Consider the following 20,707-nt stretch of genomic DNA (forward strand, 5'->3'; position numbering starts at 1 on the left):
TAAGAGTCTGTCAGGGCATTGGTGGTATAGTGGAGAGAATAGCTGCTTGCCAAGCAGTTAACCCGGGTTTGATTCCCGGCCAATGCATTCTCTGCTCCTTGTATGATCAGCTTTCTAATGTACCTTGCTATCTCTACCTCTGTTCAGACAATGGGTGGCTTGTAGGATAAACACAGTCTCAAGCTTAATACACTCTAGCAACTCTCCATCCAAGGAACCATGTTTTGCTATGACTCTTCAGTTAAAGTGATGGTCTGTTATCTCATGTGCATTCTAAGTTCCGCCTCTACAAAGCAAGTGGGGAAGATTAGATTCCACGGTGCCATTCAACACAAAAAACGGGCCTCCCTCAAACTCAATCCAAGACGGATGGACGGCCAGCACCTGCCAGATAACCAAATGCTCCAAGTCCGCGGACAAAAACATTTTGTCCGACAATTGACCATGAAATTTCTCTTTTTCCGTATCATTCGTGGATGCCCATGTCATTTAATGACAAATGGCATTTCTCTTTGCTGCTCAAATTGTTATTAAGCACCGTGTTACACATCAAAGTATCAGAAAAACTTGATCATTCTTTTAGTTATTAAAAGCCACACCGGTCCTAGAGCTACTGGTAAGAGTTAAGCGAGCCCTTCTCTAAAGAGAAGTAGTAAATCTGCTGGCTGTAAAGTGTTATTTCAAATCAAGTGGTGCGCATAGGATGACTCCTTACAAACCAACGTCCTATTGAATTTCTGACAGGGCTAGATTAAATTGACATTGTAGCCATGTCATTGGAAATCAACAGCAGAACTCTCTTAGGTTTACGCTACACACAGTGCCAAAAATTGGTTCCCTTATTCCCTGACCGGGAATCGAACCCAGGCCGCAGCAGTGAGAGTGCCGAATCCTAGCCACTAGACCATCAGGGACCTAAAAGCTGTGCACACGGTACAGGTTGCAAGACTGTGGTAAAATCTTCCTAACTGGCAAATTAATTGGCATAGTGCATTGTACTGAAGTTATGAACATTTTAGCCTTAGGTGAAAGCAATTGTGCGCATCTGGAGAATGAATCCAAGCAAGCACAAGTTTCACGCTGAAGACTTCTCTCTTATTTCAGGGAAAAATAGAAAGATTCCTGAGTAAGAGTGAGTGTGTCATAGCCCTGCAAGAAAAACAGTTGATAGATGACTAAATAAGAGTCTGTCAGGGCATTGGTGGTATAGTGGAGAGAATAGCTGCTTGCCAAGCAGTTGACCCGGGTTCGATTCCCGGCCAATGCATTCTCTGCTCCTTGTATGATCAGCTTTCTAATGTACCTTGCTATCTCTACCTCTCTTCATACAATGGGTGGCTTGTAGAATAAACACAGTCTCAAGCTTAATACACTCTAGCAACTCTCCATCCAAGGAACCATGTTTTGCTATGACTCTTCAGTTAAAGCGATGGTCTGTTATCTCATGTGCATTCTAAGTTCCTCCTCTACAAAGCAAGTGGGGAAGATTAGATTCCACAGTGCCATTCAACACAAAAAACGGGCCTCCCTCAAACTCAATCCAAGACGGATGGACGGCCAGCACCTGCCAGATCACCAAATGCTCCAAGTCCGCGGACAAAAACATTTTGTCCGACAATAGACCTTGAAATTTCTCTTTTTCCGTATCATTCGTGGATGCCCATGTCATTTAATGACAAATGGCATTTCTCTTTGCTGCTCAAATTGTTATTAAGCACCGTGTTACACATCAAAGTATCAGAAAAACTTGATCATTCTTTTAGTTATTAAAAGCCACACCGGTCCTAGAGCTACTGGTAAGAGTTAAGCGAGCCCTTCTCTAAAGAGAAGTAGTAAATCTGCTGGCTGTAAAGTGTTATTTCAAATCAAGTGGTGCGCATAGGATGACTCCTTACAAACCAACGTCCTATTGAATTTGTGACAGGGCTAGATTAAATTGACATTGTAGCCATGTCATTGGAAATCAACAGCAGAACTCTCTTAGGTTTACGCTACACACAGTGCCAAAATTTGGTTCCCTTATTCCCTGACCGGGAATCGAAACCGGGCCGCGGCGGTGAGAGCGCCGAATCCTAGCCACTAGACCATCAGGGACCTAAAAGCTGTGCACACGGTACAGGTTGCAAGACTGTGGTAAAATCTTCCTAACTGGCAAATTAATTGGCATAGTGCATTGTACTGAAGTTATGAACATTTTAGCCTTAGATGAAAGCAATTGTGCGCATCTGGAGAATGAATCCAAGCAAGCACAAGTTTCACGCTGAAGACTTCTCTCTTATTTCAGGGAAAAATAGAAAGATTCCTGAGTAAGAGTGAGTGTGTCATAGCCCTGCAAGAAAAACAGTTGATAGATGACTAAATAAGAGTCTGTCAGGGCATTGGTGGTATAGTGGAGAGAATAGCTGCTTGCCAAGCAGTTGACCCGGGTTCGATTCCCGGCCAATGCATTCTCTGCTCCTTGTATGATCAGCTTTCTAATGTACCTTGCTATCTCTACCTCTGTTCAGACAGTGGGTGGCTTGTAGGATAAACACAGTCTCAAGCTTAATACGCTCTAGCAACTCTCCATCCAAGGAAGCATGTTTTGCTATGACTCTTCAGTTAAAGTGATGGTCTGTTATCTCATGTGCATTCTAAGTTCCTCCTCTACAAAGCAAGTGGGGAAGATTAGATTCCACGGTGCCATTCAACACAAAAAACGGGCCTCCCTCAAACTCAATCCAAGACGGATGGACGGCCAGCACCTGCCAGATCACCAAATGCTCCAAGTCCGCGGACAAAAACATTTTGTCCGACAATAGACCTTGAAATTTCTCTTTTTCCGTATCATTCGTGGATGCCCATGTCATTTAATGACAAATGGCATTTCTCTTTGCTGCTCAAATTGTTATTAAGCACCGTGTTACACATCAAAGTATCAGAAAAACTTGATCATTCTTTTAGTTATTAAAAGCCACACCGGTCCTAGAGCTACTGGTAAGAGTTAAGCGAGCCCTTCTCTAAAGAGAAGTAGTAAATCTGCTGGCTGTAAAGTGTTATTTCAAATCAAGTGGTGCGCATAGGATGACTCCTTACAAACCAACGTCCTATTGAATTTCTGACAGGGCTAGATTAAATTGACATTGTAGCCATGTCATTGGAAATCAACAGCAGAACTGTCTTAGGTTTACGCTACACACAGTGCCAAAATTTGGTTCCCTTATTCCCTGACCGGGAATCGAACCCGGGCCGCGGCGGTGAGAGCGCCGAATCCTAGTCACCAGACCATCAGGGACCTAAAAGCTGTGCACACGGTACAGGTTGCAAGACTGTGGTAAAATCTTCCTAACTGGCAAATTAATTGGCATAGTGCATTGTACTGAAGTTATGAACATTTTAGCCTTAGGTGAAAGCAATTGTGCGCATCTGGAGAATGAATCCAAGCAAGCACAAGTTTCACGCTGAAGACTTCTCTCTTATTTCAGGGAAAAATAGAAAGATTCCTGAGTAAGAGTGAGTGTGTCATAGCCCTGCAAGAAAAACAGTTGATAGATGACTAAATAAGAGTCTGTCAGGGCATTGGTGGTATAGTGGAGAGAATAGCTGCTTGCCAAGCAGTTGACCGGGGTTCGATTCCCGGACAATGCATTCTCTGCTCCTTGTATGATCAGCTTTCTAATGTACCTTGCTATCTCTATCTCTCTTCATACAATGGGTGGCTTGTAGGATAAACACAGTCTCAAGCTTAATACACTCTAGCAACTCTCCATCCAAGGAACCATGTTTTGCTATGACTCTTCAGTTAAAGTGATGGTCTGTTATCTCATGTGCATTCTAAGTTCCTCCTCTACAAAGCAAGTGGGGAAGATTAGATTCCACAGTGCCATTCAACACAAAAAACGGGCCTCCCTCAAACTCAATCCAAGACGGATGGACGGCCAGCACCTGCCAGATCACCAAATCCTCCAAGTCCGCGGACAAAAACATTTTGTCCGACAATAGAACTTGAAATTTCTCTTTTTCCGTATCATTCGTGGATGCCCATTTCATTTAATGACAAATGGCATTTCTCTTTGCTGCTCAAATTGTTATTAAGCACCGTGTTACACATCAAAGTATCAGAAAAACTTGATCATTCTTTTAGTTATTAAAAGCCACACCGGTCCTAGAGCTACTGGTAAGAGTTAAGCGAGCCCTTCTCTAAAGAGAAGTAGTAAATCTGCTGGCTGTAAAGTGTTATTTCAAATCAAGTGGTGCGCATAGGATGACTCCTTACAAACCAACGTCCTATTGAATTTCTGACAGGGCTAGATTAAATTGACATTGTAGCCATGTCATTGGAAATCAACAGCAGAACTGTCTTAGGTTTACGCTACACACAGTGCCAAAATTTGGTTCCCTTATTCCCTGACCGGGAATCGAACCCGGGCCGCGGCGGTGAGAGCGCCGAATCCTAGCCACTAGACCATCAGGGACCTAAAAGCTGTGCACACGGTACAGGTTGCAAGACTGTGGTAAAATCTTCCTAACTGGCAAATTAATTGGCATAGTGCATTGTACTGAAGTTATGAACATTTTAGCCTTAGGTGAAAGCAATTGTGCGCATCTGGAGAATGAATCCAAGCAAGCACAAGTTTCACGCTGAAGACTTCTCTCTTATTTCAGGGAAAAATAGAAAGATTCCTGAGTAAGAGTGAGTGTGTCATAGCCCTGCAAGAAAAACAGTTGATAGATGACTAAATAAGAGTCTGTCAGGGCATTGGTGGTATAGTGGAGAGAATAGCTGCTTGCCAAGCAGTTGACCCGGGTTCGATTCCCGGCCAATGCATTCTCTGCTCCTTGTATGATCAGCTTTCTAATGTACCTTGCTATCTCTACCTCTCTTCATACAATGGGTGGCTTGTAGAATAAACACAGTCTCAAGCTTAATACACTCTAGCAACTCTCCATCCAAGGAACCATGTTTTGCTATGACTCTTCAGTTAAAGCGATGGTCTGTTATCTCATGTGCATTCTAAGTTCCTCCTCTACAAAGCAAGTGGGGAAGATTAGATTCCACAGTGCCATTCAACACAAAAAACGGGCCTCCCTCAAACTCAATCCAAGACGGATGGACGGCCAGCACCTGCCAGATCACCAAATGCTCCAAGTCCGCGGACAAAAACATTTTGTCCGACAATAGACCTTGAAATTTCTCTTTTTCCGTATCATTCGTGGATGCCCATGTCATTTAATGACAAATGGCATTTCTCTTTGCTGCTCAAATTGTTATTAAGCACCGTGTTACACATCAAAGTATCAGAAAAACTTGATCATTCTTTTAGTTATTAAAAGCCACACCGGTCCTAGAGCTACTGGTAAGAGTTAAGCGAGCCCTTCTCTAAAGAGAAGTAGTAAATCTGCTGGCTGTAAAGTGTTATTTCAAATCAAGTGGTGCGCATAGGATGACTCCTTACAAACCAACGTCCTATTGAATTTGTGACAGGGCTAGATTAAATTGACATTGTAGCCATGTCATTGGAAATCAACAGCAGAACTCTCTTAGGTTTACGCTACACACAGTGCCAAAATTTGGTTCCCTTATTCCCTGACCGGGAATCGAAACCGGGCCGCGGCGGTGAGAGCGCCGAATCCTAGCCACTAGACCATCAGGGACCTAAAAGCTGTGCACACGGTACAGGTTGCAAGACTGTGGTAAAATCTTCCTAACTGGCAAATTAATTGGCATAGTGCATTGTACTGAAGTTATGAACATTTTAGCCTTAGATGAAAGCAATTGTGCGCATCTGGAGAATGAATCCAAGCAAGCACAAGTTTCACGCTGAAGACTTCTCTCTTATTTCAGGGAAAAATAGAAAGATTCCTGAGTAAGAGTGAGTGTGTCATAGCCCTGCAAGAAAAACAGTTGATAGATGACTAAATAAGAGTCTGTCAGGGCATTGGTGGTATAGTGGAGAGAATAGCTGCTTGCCAAGCAGTTGACCCGGGTTCGATTCCCGGCCAATGCATTCTCTGCTCCTTGTATGATCAGCTTTCTAATGTACCTTGCTATCTCTACCTCTGTTCAGACAGTGGGTGGCTTGTAGGATAAACACAGTCTCAAGCTTAATACACTCTAGCAACTCTCCATCCAAGGAACCATGTTTTGCTATGACTCTTCAGTTAAAGTGATGGTCTGTTATCTCATGTGCATTCTAAGTTCCTCCTCTACAAAGCAAGTGGGGAAGATTAGATTCCACGGTGCCATTCAACACAAAAAACGGGCCTCCCTCAAACTCAATCCAAGACGGATGGACGGCCAGCACCTGCCAGATCACCAAATGCTCCAAGTCCGCGGACAAAAACATTTTGTCCGACAATAGACCTTGAAATTTCTCTTTTTCCGTATCATTCGTGGATGCCCATGTCATTTAATGACAAATGGCATTTCTCTTTGCTGCTCAAATTGTTATTAAGCACCGTGTTACACATCAAAGTATCAGAAAAACTTGATCATTCTTTTAGTTATTAAAAGCCACACCGGTCCTAGAGCTACTGGTAAGAGTTAAGCGAGCCCTTCTCTAAAGAGAAGTAGTAAATCTGCTGGCTGTAAAGTGTTATTTCAAATCAAGTGGTGCGCATAGGATGACTCCTTACAAACCAACGTCCTATTGAATTTCTGACAGGGCTAGATTAAATTGACATTGTAGCCATGTCATTGGAAATCAACAGCAGAACTGTCTTAGGTTTACGCTACACACAGTGCCAAAATTTGGTTCCCTTATTCCCTGACCGGGAATCGAACCCGGGCCGCGGCGGTGAGAGCGCCGAATCCTAGTCACCAGACCATCAGGGACCTAAAAGCTGTGCACACGGTACAGGTTGCAAGACTGTGGTAAAATCTTCCTAACTGGCAAATTAATTGGCATAGTGCATTGTACTGAAGTTATGAACATTTTAGCCTTAGGTGAAAGCAATTGTGCGCATCTGGAGAATGAATCCAAGCAAGCACAAGTTTCACGCTGAAGACTTCTCTCTTATTTCAGGGAAAAATAGAAAGATTCCTGAGTAAGAGTGAGTGTGTCATAGCCCTGCAAGAAAAACAGTTGATAGATGACTAAATAAGAGTCTGTCAGGGCATTGGTGGTATAGTGGAGAGAATAGCTGCTTGCCAAGCAGTTGACCGGGGTTCGATTCCCGGACAATGCATTCTCTGCTCCTTGTATGATCAGCTTTCTAATGTACCTTGCTATCTCTATCTCTCTTCATACAATGGGTGGCTTGTAGGATAAACACAGTCTCAAGCTTAATACACTCTAGCAACTCTCCATCCAAGGAACCATGTTTTGCTATGACTCTTCAGTTAAAGTGATGGTCTGTTATCTCATGTGCATTCTAAGTTCCTCCTCTACAAAGCAAGTGGGGAAGATTAGATTCCACAGTGCCATTCAACACAAAAAACGGGCCTCCCTCAAACTCAATCCAAGACGGATGGACGGCCAGCACCTGCCAGATCACCAAATCCTCCAAGTCCGCGGACAAAAACATTTTGTCCGACAATAGAACTTGAAATTTCTCTTTTTCCGTATCATTCGTGGATGCCCATTTCATTTAATGACAAATGGCATTTCTCTTTGCTGCTCAAATTGTTATTAAGCACCGTGTTACACATCAAAGTATCAGAAAAACTTGATCATTCTTTTAGTTATTAAAAGCCACACCGGTCCTAGAGCTACTGGTAAGAGTTAAGCGAGCCCTTCTCTAAAGAGAAGTAGTAAATCTGCTGGCTGTAAAGTGTTATTTCAAATCAAGTGGTGCGCATAGGATGACTCCTTACAAACCAACGTCCTATTGAATTTCTGACAGGGCTAGATTAAATTGACATTGTAGCCATGTCATTGGAAATCAACAGCAGAACTGTCTTAGGTTTACGCTACACACAGTGCCAAAATTTGGTTCCCTTATTCCCTGACCGGGAATCGAACCCGGGCCGCGGCGGTGAGAGCGCCGAATCCTAGCCACTAGACCATCAGGGACCTAAAAGCTGTGCACACGGTACAGGTTGCAAGACTGTGGTAAAATCTTCCTAACTGGCAAATTAATTGGCATAGTGCATTGTACTGAAGTTATGAACATTTTAGCCTTAGGTGAAAGCAATTGTGCGCATCTGGAGAATGAATCCAAGCAAGCACAAGTTTCACGCTGAAGACTTCTCTCTTATTTCAGGGAAAAATAGAAAGATTCCTGAGTAAGAGTGATTGTGTCATAGCCCTGCAAGAAAAACAGTTGATAGATGACTAAATAAGAGTCTGTCAGGGCATTGGTGGTATAGTGGAGAGAATAGCTGCTTGCCAAGCAGTTAACCCGGGTTTGATTCCCGGCCAATGCATTCTCTGCTCCTTGTATGATCAGCTTTCTAATGTACCTTGCTATCTCTACCTCTGTTCAGACAATGGGTGGCTTGTAGGATAAACACAGTCTCAAGCTTAATACACTCTAGCAACTCTCCATCCAAGGAACCATGTTTTGCTATGACTCTTCAGTTAAAGTGATGGTCTGTTATCTCATGTGCATTCTAAGTTCCGCCTCTACAAAGCAAGTGGGGAAGATTAGATTCCACGGTGCCATTCAACACAAAAAACGGGCCTCCCTCAAACTCAATCCAAGACGGATGGACGGCCAGCACCTGCCAGATAACCAAATGCTCCAAGTCCGCGGACAAAAACATTTTGTCCGACAATTGACCATGAAATTTCTCTTTTTCCGTATCATTCGTGGATGCCCATGTCATTTAATGACAAATGGCATTTCTCTTTGCTGCTCAAATTGTTATTAAGCACCGTGTTACACATCAAAGTATCAGAAAAACTTGATCATTCTTTTAGTTATTAAAAGCCACACCGGTCCTAGAGCTACTGGTAAGAGTTAAGCGAGCCCTTCTCTAAAGAGAAGTAGTAAATCTGCTGGCTGTAAAGTGTTATTTCAAATCAAGTGGTGCGCATAGGATGACTCCTTACAAACCAACGTCCTATTGAATTTCTGACAGGGCTAGATTAAATTGACATTGTAGCCATGTCATTGGAAATCAACAGCAGAACTCTCTTAGGTTTACGCTACACACAGTGCCAAAATTTGGTTCCCTTATTCCCTGACCGGGAATCGAACCCAGGCCGCAGCAGTGAGAGTGCCGAATCCTAGCCACTAGACCATCAGGGACCTAAAAGCTGTGCACACGGTACAGGTTGCAAGACTGTGGTAAAATCTTCCTAACTGGCAAATTAATTGGCATAGTGCATTGTACTGAAGTTATGAACATTTTAGCCTTAGGTGAAAGCAATTGTGCGCATCTGGAGAATGAATCCAAGCAAGCACAAGTTTCACGCTGAAGACTTCTCTCTTATTTCAGGGAAAAATAGAAAGATTCCTGAGTAAGAGTGAGTGTGTCATAGCCCTGCAAGAAAAACAGTTGATAGATGACTAAATAAGAGTCTGTCAGGGCATTGGTGGTATAGTGGAGAGAATAGCTGCTTGCCAAGCAGTTGACCCGGGTTCGATTCCCGGCCAATGCATTCTCTGCTCCTTGTATGATCAGCTTTCTAATGTACCTTGCTATCTCTACCTCTCTTCAGACAATGGGTGGCTTGTAGGGTAAACACAGTCTCAAGCTTAATACACTCTAGCAACTCTTCATCCAAGGAAGCATGTTTTGCTATGACTCTTCAGTTAAAGTGATGGTCTGTTATCTCATGTGCATTCTAAGTTCGTCCTCTACAAAGCAAGTGGGGAAGATTAGATTCCACGGTGCCATACAACACAAAAAACGGGCCTCCCTCAAACTCAATCCAAGACGGATGGACGGCCAGCACCTGCCAGATAACCAAATGCTCCAAGTCCGCGGACAAAAACATTTTGTCCGACAATTGACCATGAAATTTCTCTTTTTCCGTATCATTCGTGGATGCCCATGTCATTTAATGACAAATGGCATTTCTCTTTGCTGCTCAAATTGTTATTAAGCACCGTGTTACACATCAAAGTATCAGAAAAACTTGATCATTCTTTTAGTTATTAAAAGCCACACCGGTCCTAGAGCTACTGGTAAGAGTTAAGCGAGCCCTTCTCTAAAGAGAAGTAGTAAATCTGCTGGCTGTAAAGTGTTATTTCAAATCAAGTGGTGCGCATAGGATGACTCCTTACAAACCAACGTCCTATTGAATTTGTGACAGGGCTAGATTAAATTGACATTGTAGCCATGTCATTGGAAATCAACATCAGAACTGTCTTAGGTTTACGCTACACACAGTGCCAAAATTTGGTTCCCTTATTCCCTGACCGGGAATCGAACCCGGGCCGCGGCGGTGAGAGCGCCGAATCCTAGCCACTAGACCATCAGGGACCTAAAAGCTGTGCACACGGTACAGGTTGCAAGACTGTGGTAAAATCTTCCTAACTGGCAAATTAATTGGCATAGTGCATTGTACTGAAGTTATGAACATTTTAGCCTTAGGTGAAAGCAATTGTGCGCATCTGGAGAATGAATCCAAGCAAGCACAAGTTTCACGCTGAAGACTTCTCTCTTATTTCAGGGAAAAATAGAAAGATTCCTGAGTAAGAGTGAGTGTGTCATAGCCCTGCAAGAAAAACAGTTGATAGATGACTAAATAAGAGTCTGTCAGGGCATTGGTGGTATAGTGGAGAGAATAGCTGCTTGCCAAGCAGTTGACCGGGGTTCGATTCCCGGACAATGCATTCTCTGCTCCTTGTATGATCAGCTTTCTAATGTACCTTGCTATCTCTATCTCTCTTCATACAATGGGTGGCTTGTAGGATAAACACAGTCTCAAGCTTAATACACTCTAGCAACTCTCCATCCAAGGAACCATGTTTTGCTATGACTCTTCAGTTAAAGTGATGGTCTGTTATCTCATGTGCATTCTAAGTTCCTCCTCTACAAAGCAAGTGGGGAAGATTAGATTCCACAGTGCCATTCAACACAAAAAACGGGCCTCCCTCAAACTCAATCCAAGACGGATGGACGGCCAGCACCTGCCAGATCACCAAATCCTCCAAGTCCGCGGACAAAAACATTTTGTCCGACAATAGAACTTGAAATTTCTCTTTTTCCGTATCATTCGTGGATGCCCATTTCATTTAATGACAAATGGCATTTCTCTTTGCTGCTCAAATTGTTATTAAGCACCGTGTTACACATCAAAGTATCAGAAAAACTTGATCATTCTTTTAGTTATTAAAAGCCACACCGGTCCTAGAGCTACTGGTAAGAGTTAAGCGAGCCCTTCTCTAAAGAGAAGTAGTAAATCTGCTGGCTGTAAAGTGTTATTTCAAATCAAGTGGTGCGCATAGGATGACTCCTTACAAACCAACGTCCTATTGAATTTGTGACAGGGCTAGATTAAATTGACATTGTAGCCATGTCATTGGAAATCAACAGCAGAACTCTCTTAGGTTTACGCTACACACAGTGCCAAAATTTGGTTCCCTTATTCCCTGACCGGGAATCGAACCCGGGCCGCGGCGGTGAGAGCGCCGAATCCTAGCCACTAGACCATCAGGGACCTAAAAGCTGTGCACACGGTACAGGTTGCAAGACTGTGGTAAAATCTTCCTAACTGGCAAATTAATTGGCATAGTGCATTGTACTGAAGTTATGAACATTTTAGCCTTAGGTGAAAGCAATTGTGCGCATCTGGAGAATGAATCCAAGCAAGCACAAGTTTCACGCTGAAGACTTCTCTCTTATTTCAGGGAAAAATAGAAAGATTCCTGAGTAAGAGTGAGTGTGTCATAGCCCTGCAAGAAAAACAGTTGATAGATGACTAAATAAGAGTCTGTCAGGGCATTGGTGGTATAGTGGAGAGAATAGCTGCTTGCCAAGCAGTTGACCGGGGTTCGATTCCCGGCCAATGCATTCTGTGCTCCTTGTATGATCAGCTTTCTAATGTACCTTGCTATCTCTACCTCTGTTCAGACAATGGGTGGCTTGTAGGGTAAACACAGTCTCAAGCTTAATACACTCTAGCAACTCTCCATCCAAGGAAGCATGTTTTGCTATGACTCTTCAGTTAAAGTGATGGTCTGTTATCTCATGTGCATTCTAAGTTCATCCTCTACAAAGCAAGTGGGGAAGATTAGATTCCAGAGTGCCATTCAACACAAAAAACGGGCCTCCCTCAAACTCAATCCAAGACGGATGGACGGCCAGCACCTGCCAGATCACCAAATGCTCCAAGTCCGCGGACAAAAACATTTTGTCCGAAAATAGACCTTGAAATTTCTCTTTTTCCGTATCATTCGTGGATGCCCATGTCATTTAATGACAAATGGCATTTCTCTTTGCTGCTCAAATTGTTATTAAGCACCGTGTTACACATCAAAGTATCAGAAAAACTTGATCATTCTTTTAGTTATTAAAAGCCACACCGGTCCTATAGCTACTGGTAAGAGTTAAGCGAGCCCTTCTCTAAAGAGAAGTAGTAAATCTGCTGGCTGTAAAGTGTTATTTCAAATCAAGTGGTGCGCATAGGATGACTCCTTACAAACCAACGTCCTATTGAATTTGTGACAGGGCTAGATTAAATTGACATTGTAGCCATGTCATTGGAAATCAACAGCAGAACTGTCTTAGGTTTACGCTACACACAGTGCCAAAATTTGGTTCCCTTATTCCCTGACCGGGAATCGAACCCCGGCCGCTGCTGTGAGAGCGGCGAATCCTAGCCACTAGACCATCAGGGACCTAAAAGCTGTGCACACGGTACAGGTTGCAAGACTGTGGTAAAATCTTCCTAACTGGCAAATTAATTGGCATAGTGCATTGTACTGAAGTTATGAACATTTTAGCCTTAGATGAAAGCAATTGTGCGCATCTGGAGAATGAATCCAAGCAAGCACAAGTTTCACGCTGAAGACTTCTCTCTTATTTCAGGGAAAAATAGAAAGATTCCTGAGTAAGAGTGATTGTGTCATAGCCCTGCAAGAAAAACAGTTGATAGATGACTAAATAAGAGTCTGTCAGGGCATTGGTGGTATAGTGGAGAGAATAGCTGCTTGCCAAGCAGTTAACCCGGGTTTGATTCCCGGCCAATGCATTCTCTGCTCCTTGTATGATCAGCTTTCTAATGTACCTTGCTATCTCTACCTCTGTTCAGACAATGGGTGGCTTGTAGGATAAACACAGTCTCAAGCTTAATACACTCTAGCAACTCTCCATCCAAGGAACCATGTTTTGCTATGACTCTTCAGTTAAAGTGATGGTCTGTTATCTCATGTGCATTCTAAGTTCCGCCTCTACAAAGCAAGTGGGGAAGATTAGATTCCACGGTGCCATTCAACACAAAAAACGGGCCTCCCTCAAACTCAATCCAAGACGGATGGACGGCCAGCACCTGCCAGATAACCAAATGCTCCAAGTCCGCGGACAAAAACATTTTGTCCGACAATTGACCATGAAATTTCTCTTTTTCCGTATCATTCGTGGATGCCCATGTCATTTAATGACAAATGGCATTTCTCTTTGCTGCTCAAATTGTTATTAAGCACCGTGTTACACATCAAAGTATCAGAAAAACTTGATCATTCTTTTAGTTATTAAAAGCCACACCGGTCCTAGAGCTACTGGTAAGAGTTAAGCGAGCCCTTCTCTAAAGAGAAGTAGTAAATCTGCTGGCTGTAAAGTGTTATTTCAAATCAAGTGGTGCGCATAGGATGACTCCTTACAAACCAACGTCCTATTGAATTTGTGACAGGGCTAGATTAAATTGACATTGTAGCCATGTCATTGGAAATCAACAGCAGAACTCTCTTAGGTTTACGCTACACACAGTGCCAAAATTTGGTTCCCTTATTCCCTGACCGGGAATCGAACCCAGGCCGCAGCAGTGAGAGTGCCTAATCCTAGCCACTAGACCATCAGGGACCTAAAAGCTGTGCACACGGTACAGGTTGCAAGACTGTGGTAAAATCTTCCTAACTGGCAAATTAATTGGCATAGTGCATTCTACTGAAGTTATGAACATTTTAGCCTTAGGTGAAAGCAATTGTGCGCATCTGGAGAATGAATCCAAGCAAGCACAAGTTTCACGCTGAAGACTTCTCTCTTATTTCAGGGAAAAATAGAAAGATTCCTGAGTAAGAGTGAGTGTGTCATAGCCCTGCAAGAAAAACAGTTGATAGATGACTAAATGAGAGTCTGTCAGGGCATTGGTGGTATAGTGGAGAGAATAGCTGCTTGCCAAGCAGTTGACCCGGGTTCGATTCCCGGCCAATGCATTCTCTGCTCCTTGTATGATCAGCTTTCTAATGTACCTTGCTATCTCTACCTCTGTTCAGACAATGGGTGGCTTGTAGGGTAAACACAGTCTCAAGCTTAATACACTCTAGCAACTCTTCATCCAAGGAAGCATGTTTTGCTATGACTCTTCAGTTAAAGTGATGGTCTGTTATCTCATGTGCATTCTAAGTTCGTCCTCTACAAATCAAGTGGGGAAGATTAGATTCCACGATGCCATACAACACAAAAAACGGGCCTCCCTCAAACTCAATCCAAGACGGATGGACGGCCAGCACCTGCCAGATAACCAAATGCTCCAAGTCCGCGGACAAAAACATTTTGTCCGACAATTGACCATGAAATTTCTCTTTTTCCGTATCATTCGTGGATGCCCATGTCATTTAATGACAAATGGCATTTCTCTTTGCTGCTCAAATTGTTATTAAGCACCGTGTTACACATCAAAGTATCAGAAAAACTTGATCATTCTTTTAGTTATTAAAAGCCACACCGGTCCTAGAGCTACTGGTAAGAGTTAAGCGAGCCCTTCTCTAAAGAGAAGTAGTAAATCTGCTGGCTGTAAAGTGTTATTTCAAATCAAGTGGTGCGCATAGGATGACTCCTTACAAACCAACGTCCTATTGAATTTCTGACAGGGCTAGATTAAATTGACATTGTAGCCATGTCATTGGAAATCAACAGCAGAACTGTCTTAGGTTTACGCTACACACAGTGCCAAAATTTGGTTCCCTTATTCCCTGACCGGGAATCGAACCCGGGCCGCGGCGGTGAGAGCGCCGAATCCTAGCCACTAGACCATCAGGGACCTAAAAGCTGTGCACACGGTACAGGTTGCAAGACTGTGGTAAAATCTTCCTAACTGGCAAATTAATTGGCATAGTGCATTGTACTGAAGTTATGAACATTTTAGCCTTAGGTGAAAGCAATTGTGCGCATCTGGAGAATGAATCCAAGCAAGCACAAGTTTCACGCTGAAGACTTCTCTCTTATTTCAGGGAAAAATAGAAAGATTCCTGAGTAAGAGTGAGTGTGTCATAGCCCTGCAAGAAAAACAGTTGATAGATGACTAAATAAGAGTCTGTCAGGGCATTGGTGGTATAGTGGAGAGAATAGCTGCTTGCCAAGCAGTTGACCCGGGTTCGATTCCCGGCCAATGCATTCTCTGCTCCTTGTATGATCAGCTTTTTAGTGTACCTTGCTATCTCTACCTCTCTTCATACAATGGGTGGCTTGTAGAATAAACACAGTCTCAAGCTTAATACACTCTAGCAACTCTCCATCCAAGGAACCATGTTTTGCTATGACTCTTCAGTTAAAGCGATGGTCTGTTATCTCATGTGCATTCTAAGTTCCTCCTCTACAAAGCAAGTGGGGAAGATTAGATTCCACAGTGCCATTCAACACAAAAAACGGGCCTCCCTCAAACTCAATCCAAGACGGATGGACGGCCAGCACCTGCCAGATCACCAAATGCTCCAAGTCCGCGGACAAAAACATTTTGTCCGACAATAGACCTTGAAATTTCTCTTTTTCCGTATCATTCGTGGATGCCCATGTCATTTAATGACAAATGGCATTTCTCTTTGCTGCTCAAATTGTTATTAAGCACCGTGTTACACATCAAAGTATCAGAAAAACTTGATCATTCTTTTAGTTATTAAAAGCCACACCGGTCCTAGAGCTACTGGTAAGAGTTAAGCGAGCCCTTCTCTAAAGAGAAGTAGTAAATCTGCTGGCTGTAAAGTGTTATTTCAAATCAAGTGGTGCGCATAGGATGACTCCTTACAAACCAACGTCCTATTGAATTTGTGACAGGGCTAGATTAAATTGACATTGTAGCCATGTCATTGGAAATCAACAGCAGAACTCTCTTAGGTTTACGCTACACACAGTGCCAAAAATTGGTTCCCTTATTCCCTGACCGGGAATCGAACCCGGGCCGCGGCTGTGAGAGCGCCGAATCCTAGCCACTAGACCATCAGGGACCTAAAAGCTGTGCACACGGTACAGGTTGCAAGACTGTGGTAAAATCTTCCTAACTGGCAAATTAATTGGCATAGTGCATTGTACTGAAGTTATGAACATTTTAGCCTTAGATGAAAGCAATTGTGCGCATCTGGAGAATGAATCCAAGCAAGCACAAGTTTCACGCTGAAGACTTCTCTCTTATTTCAGGGAAAAATAGAAAGATTCCTGAGTAAGAGTGAGTGTGTCATAGCCCTGCAAGAAAAACAGTTGATAGATGACTAAATAAGAGTCTGTCAGGGCATTGGTGGTATAGTGGAGAGAATAGCTGCTTGCCAAGCAGTTGACCCGGGTTCGATTCCCGGCCAATGCATTCTGTGCTCCTTGTATGATCAGCTTTCTAATGTACCTTGCTATCTCTACCTCTCTTCATACAATGGGTGGCTTGTAGGATAAACACAGTCTCAAGCTTAATACATTCTAGCAACTCTCCATCCAAGGAACCATGTTTTGCTATGACTCTTCAGTTAAAGCGATGGTCTGTTATCTCATGTGCATTCTAAGTTCCTCCTCTACAAAGCAAGTGGGGAAGATTAGATTCCACAGTGCCATTCAACACAAAAAACGGGCCTCCCTCAAACTCAATCCAAGACGGATGGACGGCCAGCACCTACCAGATCACCAAATGCTCCAAGTCCGCGGACAAAAACATTTTGTCCGACAATAGACCTTGAAATTTCTCTTTTTCCGTATCATTCGTGGATGCCCATGTAATTTAATGACAAATGGCATTTCTCTTTGCTGCTCAAATTGTTATTAAGCACCGTGTTACACATCAAAGTATCAGAAAAACTTGATCATTCTTTTAGTTATTAAAAGCCACACCGGTCCTAGAGCTTCTGGTAAGAGTTAAGCGAGCCCTTCTCTAAAGAGAAGTAGTAAATCTGCTGGCTGTAAAGTGTTATTTCAAATCAAGGGGTGCGCATAGGATGACTCCTTACAAACCAACGTCCTATTGAATTTGTGACAGGGCTAGATTAAATTGACATTGTAGCCATGTCATTGGAAATCAACAGCAGAACTCTCTTAGGTTTACGCTACACACAGTGCCAAAATTTGGTTCCCTTATTCCCTGACCGGGAATCGAACCCAGGCCGCAGCAGTGAGAGCGCCGAATCCTAGCCACTAGACCATCAGGGACCTAAAAGCTGTGCACACGGTACAGGTTGCAAGACTGTGGTAAAATCTTCCTAACTGGCAAATTAATTGGCATAGTGCATTGTACTGAAGTTATGAACATTTTAGCCTTAGGTGAAAGCAATTGTGCGCATCTGGAGAATGAATCCAAGCAAGCACAAGTTTCACGCTGAAGACTTCTCTCTTATTTCAGGGAAAAATAGAAAGATTCCTGAGTAAGAGTGAGTGTGTCATAGCCCTGCAAGAAAAACAGTTGATAGATGACTAAATAAGAGTCTGTCAGGGCATTGGTGGTATAGTGGAGAGAATAGCTGCTTGCCAAGCAGTTGACCCGGGTTCGATTCCCGGCCAATGCATTCTCTGCTTCTTGTATGATCAGCTTTCTAATGTACCTTGCTATCTCTACCTCTGTTCAGACAATGGGTGGCTTGTAGGGTAAACACAGTCTCAAGCTTAATACGCTCTAGCAACTCTTCATCCAAGGAAGCATGTTTTGCTATGACTCTTCAGTTAAAGTGATGGTCTGTTATCTCATGTGCATTCTAAGTTCGTCCTCTACAAAGCAAGTGGGTAAGATTAGATTCCACAGTGCCATTCAACACAAAAAACGGGCCTCCCTCAAACTCAATCCAAGACGGATGGACGGCCAGCACCTACCAGATCACCAAATGCTCCAAGTCCGCGGACAAAAACATTTTGTCCGACAATAGACCTTGAAATTTCTCTTTTTCCGTATCATTCGTGGATGCCCATGTCATTTAATGACAAATGGCATTTCTCTTTGCTGCTCAAATTGTTATTAAGCACCGTGTTACACATCAAAGTATCAGAAAAACTTGATCATTCTTTTAGTTATTAAAAGCCACACCGGTCCTAGAGCTTCTGGTAAGAGTTAAGCGAGCCCTTCTCTAAAGAGAAGTAGTAAATCTGCTGGCTGTAAAGTGTTATTTCAAATCAAGGGGTGCGCATAGGATGACTCCTTACAAACCAACGTCCTATTGAATTTGTGACAGGGCTAGATTAAATTGACATTGTAGCCATGTCATTGGAAATCAACAGCAGAACTCTCTTAGGTTTACGCTACACACAGTGCCAAAATTTGGTTCCCTTATTCCCTGACCGGGAATCGAACCCAGGCCGCAGCAGTGAGAGCGCCGAATCCTAGCCACTAGACCATCAGGGACCTAAAAGCTGTGCACACGGTACAGGTTGCAAGACTGTGGTAAAATCTTCCTAACTGGCAAATTAATTGGCATAGTGCATTGTACTGAAGTTATGAACATTTTAGCCTTAGGTGAAAGCAATTGTGCGCATCTGGAGAATGAATCCAAGCAAGCACAAGTTTCACGCTGAAGACTTCTCTCTTATTTCAGGGAAAAATAGAAAGATTCCTGAGTAAGAGTGATTGTATCATAGCCCTGCAAGAAAAACAGTTGATAGATGACTAAATAAGAGTCTGTCAGGGCATTGGTGGTATAGTGGAGAGAATAGCTGTTTGCCAAGCAGTTGACCCGGGTTTGATTCCCAGCCAATGCATTCTCTGCTCCTTGTATGATCAGCTTTCTAATGTCCCTTGCTATCTCTACCTCTGTTCAGACAATGGGTGGCTTGTAGGGTAAACACAGTCTCAAGCTTAATACACTCTAGCAACTCTTCATCCAAGGAAGCATGTTTTGCTATGACTCTTCAGTTAAAGTGATGGTCTGTTATCTCATGTGCATTCTAAGTTCGTCCTCTACAAAGCAAGTGGGGAAGATTAGATTCCACGGTGCCATACAACACAAAAAACGGGCCTCCCTCAAGCTCAATCCAAGACGGATGGACGGCCAGCACCTGCCAGATAACCAAATGCTCCAAGTCCGCGGACAAAAACATTTTGTCCGACAATTGACCATGAAATTTCTCTTTTTCCGTATCATTAGTGGATGCCCATTTCATTTAATGACAAATGGCATTTCTCTTTGCTGCTCAAATTGTTATTAAGCACCGTGTTACACATCAAAGTATCAGAAAAACTTGATCATTCTTTTAGTTATTAAAAGCCACACCGGTCCTAGAGCTACTGGTAAGAGTTAAGCGAGCCCTTCTCTAAAGAGAAGTAGTAAATCTGCTGGCTGTAAAGTGTTATTTCAAATCAAGTGGTGCGCATAGGATGACTCCTTACAAACCAACGTCCTATTGAATTTGTGACAGGGCTAGATTAATTTGACATTGTAGCCATGTCATTGGAAATCAACAGCAGAACTCTCTTAGGTTTACGCTACACACAGTGCCAAAATTTGGTTCCCTTATTCCCTGACCGGGAATCGAACCCCGGCCGCGGCGGTGAGAGCGCCTAATCCTAGCCACTAGACCATCAGGGACCTAAAAGCTGTGCACACGGTACAGGTTGCAAGACTGTGGTAAAATCTTCCTAACTGGCAAATTAATTGGCATAGTGCATTGTACTGAAGTTATGAACATTTTAGCCTTAGATGAAAGCAATTGTGCGCATCTGGAGAATGAATCCAAGCAAGCACAAGTTTCACGCTGAAGACTTCTCTCTTATTTCAGGGAAAAATAGAAAGATTCCTGAGTAAGAGTGAGTGTGTCATAGCCCTGCAAGAAAAACAGTTGATAGATGACTAAATAAGAGTCTGTCAGGGCATTGGTGGTATAGTGGAGAGAATAGCTGCTTGCCAAGCAGTTGACCCGGGTTCGATTCCCGGCCAATGCATTCTCTGCTCCTTGTATGATCAGCTTTCTAATGTACCTTGCTATCTCTACCTCTGTTCAGACAATGGGTGGCTTGTAGGGTAAACACAGTCTCAAGCTTAATACGCTCTAGCAACTCTTCATCCAAGGAAGCATGTTTTGCTATGACTCTTCAGTTAAAGTGATGGTCTGTTATCTCATGTGCATTCTAAGTTCGTCCTCTACAAAGCAAGTGGGGAAGATTAGATTCCACAGTGCCATACAACACAAAAAACGGGCCTCCCTCAAACTCAATCCAAGACGGATGGACGGCCAGCACCTGCCAGATAACCAAATGCTCCAAGTCCGCGGACAAAAACATTTTGTCCGACAATTGACCATGAAATTTCTCTTTTTCCGTATCATTCGTGGATGCCCATGTCATTTAATGACAAATGGCATTTCTCTTTGCTGCTCAAATTGTTATTAAGCACCGTGTTACACATCAAAGTATCAGAAAAACTTGATCATTCTTTTAGTTATTAAAAGCCACACCGGTCCTAGAGCTACTGGTAAGAGTTAAGCGAGCCCTTCTCTAAAGAG

General features: G+C 43.1%; 20 non-coding genes across 20 annotated transcripts; 10 read left to right on the forward strand and 10 right to left on the reverse strand.

The window, feature by feature from the left end:
* Positions 1-842: 842 nt before the first annotated feature.
* Positions 843-914, reverse strand: trnae-cuc (transfer RNA glutamic acid (anticodon CUC)). The gene has a single exon. It is a non-coding gene; the product is annotated as a tRNA-Glu (tRNA).
* A 281-nt stretch (positions 915-1,195) lies between these two features.
* On the forward strand, positions 1,196-1,267 carry trnag-gcc (transfer RNA glycine (anticodon GCC)). Its single transcript has one exon. It is a non-coding gene; the product is annotated as a tRNA-Gly (tRNA).
* Positions 1,268-2,022: 755 nt separating this feature from the next.
* On the reverse strand, positions 2,023-2,094 carry trnae-cuc (transfer RNA glutamic acid (anticodon CUC)). Its single transcript has one exon. It is a non-coding gene; the product is annotated as a tRNA-Glu (tRNA).
* Positions 2,095-2,375: 281 nt separating this feature from the next.
* Positions 2,376-2,447, forward strand: trnag-gcc (transfer RNA glycine (anticodon GCC)). The gene has a single exon. It is a non-coding gene; the product is annotated as a tRNA-Gly (tRNA).
* A 1,935-nt stretch (positions 2,448-4,382) lies between these two features.
* trnae-cuc (transfer RNA glutamic acid (anticodon CUC)) lies at positions 4,383-4,454 on the reverse strand. The gene has a single exon. It is a non-coding gene; the product is annotated as a tRNA-Glu (tRNA).
* Positions 4,455-4,735: 281 nt separating this feature from the next.
* On the forward strand, positions 4,736-4,807 carry trnag-gcc (transfer RNA glycine (anticodon GCC)). Its single transcript has one exon. It is a non-coding gene; the product is annotated as a tRNA-Gly (tRNA).
* A 755-nt stretch (positions 4,808-5,562) lies between these two features.
* trnae-cuc (transfer RNA glutamic acid (anticodon CUC)) lies at positions 5,563-5,634 on the reverse strand. Its single transcript has one exon. It is a non-coding gene; the product is annotated as a tRNA-Glu (tRNA).
* Positions 5,635-5,915: 281 nt separating this feature from the next.
* trnag-gcc (transfer RNA glycine (anticodon GCC)) lies at positions 5,916-5,987 on the forward strand. The gene has a single exon. It is a non-coding gene; the product is annotated as a tRNA-Gly (tRNA).
* A 1,935-nt stretch (positions 5,988-7,922) lies between these two features.
* trnae-cuc (transfer RNA glutamic acid (anticodon CUC)) lies at positions 7,923-7,994 on the reverse strand. The gene has a single exon. It is a non-coding gene; the product is annotated as a tRNA-Glu (tRNA).
* A 1,108-nt stretch (positions 7,995-9,102) lies between these two features.
* trnae-cuc (transfer RNA glutamic acid (anticodon CUC)) lies at positions 9,103-9,174 on the reverse strand. The gene has a single exon. It is a non-coding gene; the product is annotated as a tRNA-Glu (tRNA).
* Positions 9,175-9,455: 281 nt separating this feature from the next.
* trnag-gcc (transfer RNA glycine (anticodon GCC)) lies at positions 9,456-9,527 on the forward strand. Its single transcript has one exon. It is a non-coding gene; the product is annotated as a tRNA-Gly (tRNA).
* A 755-nt stretch (positions 9,528-10,282) lies between these two features.
* On the reverse strand, positions 10,283-10,354 carry trnae-cuc (transfer RNA glutamic acid (anticodon CUC)). The gene has a single exon. It is a non-coding gene; the product is annotated as a tRNA-Glu (tRNA).
* Positions 10,355-11,462: 1,108 nt separating this feature from the next.
* On the reverse strand, positions 11,463-11,534 carry trnae-cuc (transfer RNA glutamic acid (anticodon CUC)). The gene has a single exon. It is a non-coding gene; the product is annotated as a tRNA-Glu (tRNA).
* A 2,641-nt stretch (positions 11,535-14,175) lies between these two features.
* On the forward strand, positions 14,176-14,247 carry trnag-gcc (transfer RNA glycine (anticodon GCC)). The gene has a single exon. It is a non-coding gene; the product is annotated as a tRNA-Gly (tRNA).
* A 755-nt stretch (positions 14,248-15,002) lies between these two features.
* trnae-cuc (transfer RNA glutamic acid (anticodon CUC)) lies at positions 15,003-15,074 on the reverse strand. Its single transcript has one exon. It is a non-coding gene; the product is annotated as a tRNA-Glu (tRNA).
* A 281-nt stretch (positions 15,075-15,355) lies between these two features.
* On the forward strand, positions 15,356-15,427 carry trnag-gcc (transfer RNA glycine (anticodon GCC)). The gene has a single exon. It is a non-coding gene; the product is annotated as a tRNA-Gly (tRNA).
* A 755-nt stretch (positions 15,428-16,182) lies between these two features.
* On the reverse strand, positions 16,183-16,254 carry trnae-cuc (transfer RNA glutamic acid (anticodon CUC)). The gene has a single exon. It is a non-coding gene; the product is annotated as a tRNA-Glu (tRNA).
* Positions 16,255-16,535: 281 nt separating this feature from the next.
* Positions 16,536-16,607, forward strand: trnag-gcc (transfer RNA glycine (anticodon GCC)). Its single transcript has one exon. It is a non-coding gene; the product is annotated as a tRNA-Gly (tRNA).
* A 1,108-nt stretch (positions 16,608-17,715) lies between these two features.
* On the forward strand, positions 17,716-17,787 carry trnag-gcc (transfer RNA glycine (anticodon GCC)). The gene has a single exon. It is a non-coding gene; the product is annotated as a tRNA-Gly (tRNA).
* Positions 17,788-20,075: 2,288 nt separating this feature from the next.
* On the forward strand, positions 20,076-20,147 carry trnag-gcc (transfer RNA glycine (anticodon GCC)). Its single transcript has one exon. It is a non-coding gene; the product is annotated as a tRNA-Gly (tRNA).
* Positions 20,148-20,707: the final 560 nt, after the last annotated feature.

The sequence above is a fragment of the Odontesthes bonariensis genome, chromosome 5 (assembly GCF_027942865.1).
Source record: "Odontesthes bonariensis isolate fOdoBon6 chromosome 5, fOdoBon6.hap1, whole genome shotgun sequence".
NCBI lineage: Eukaryota > Metazoa > Chordata > Actinopteri > Atheriniformes > Atherinopsidae > Odontesthes > Odontesthes bonariensis.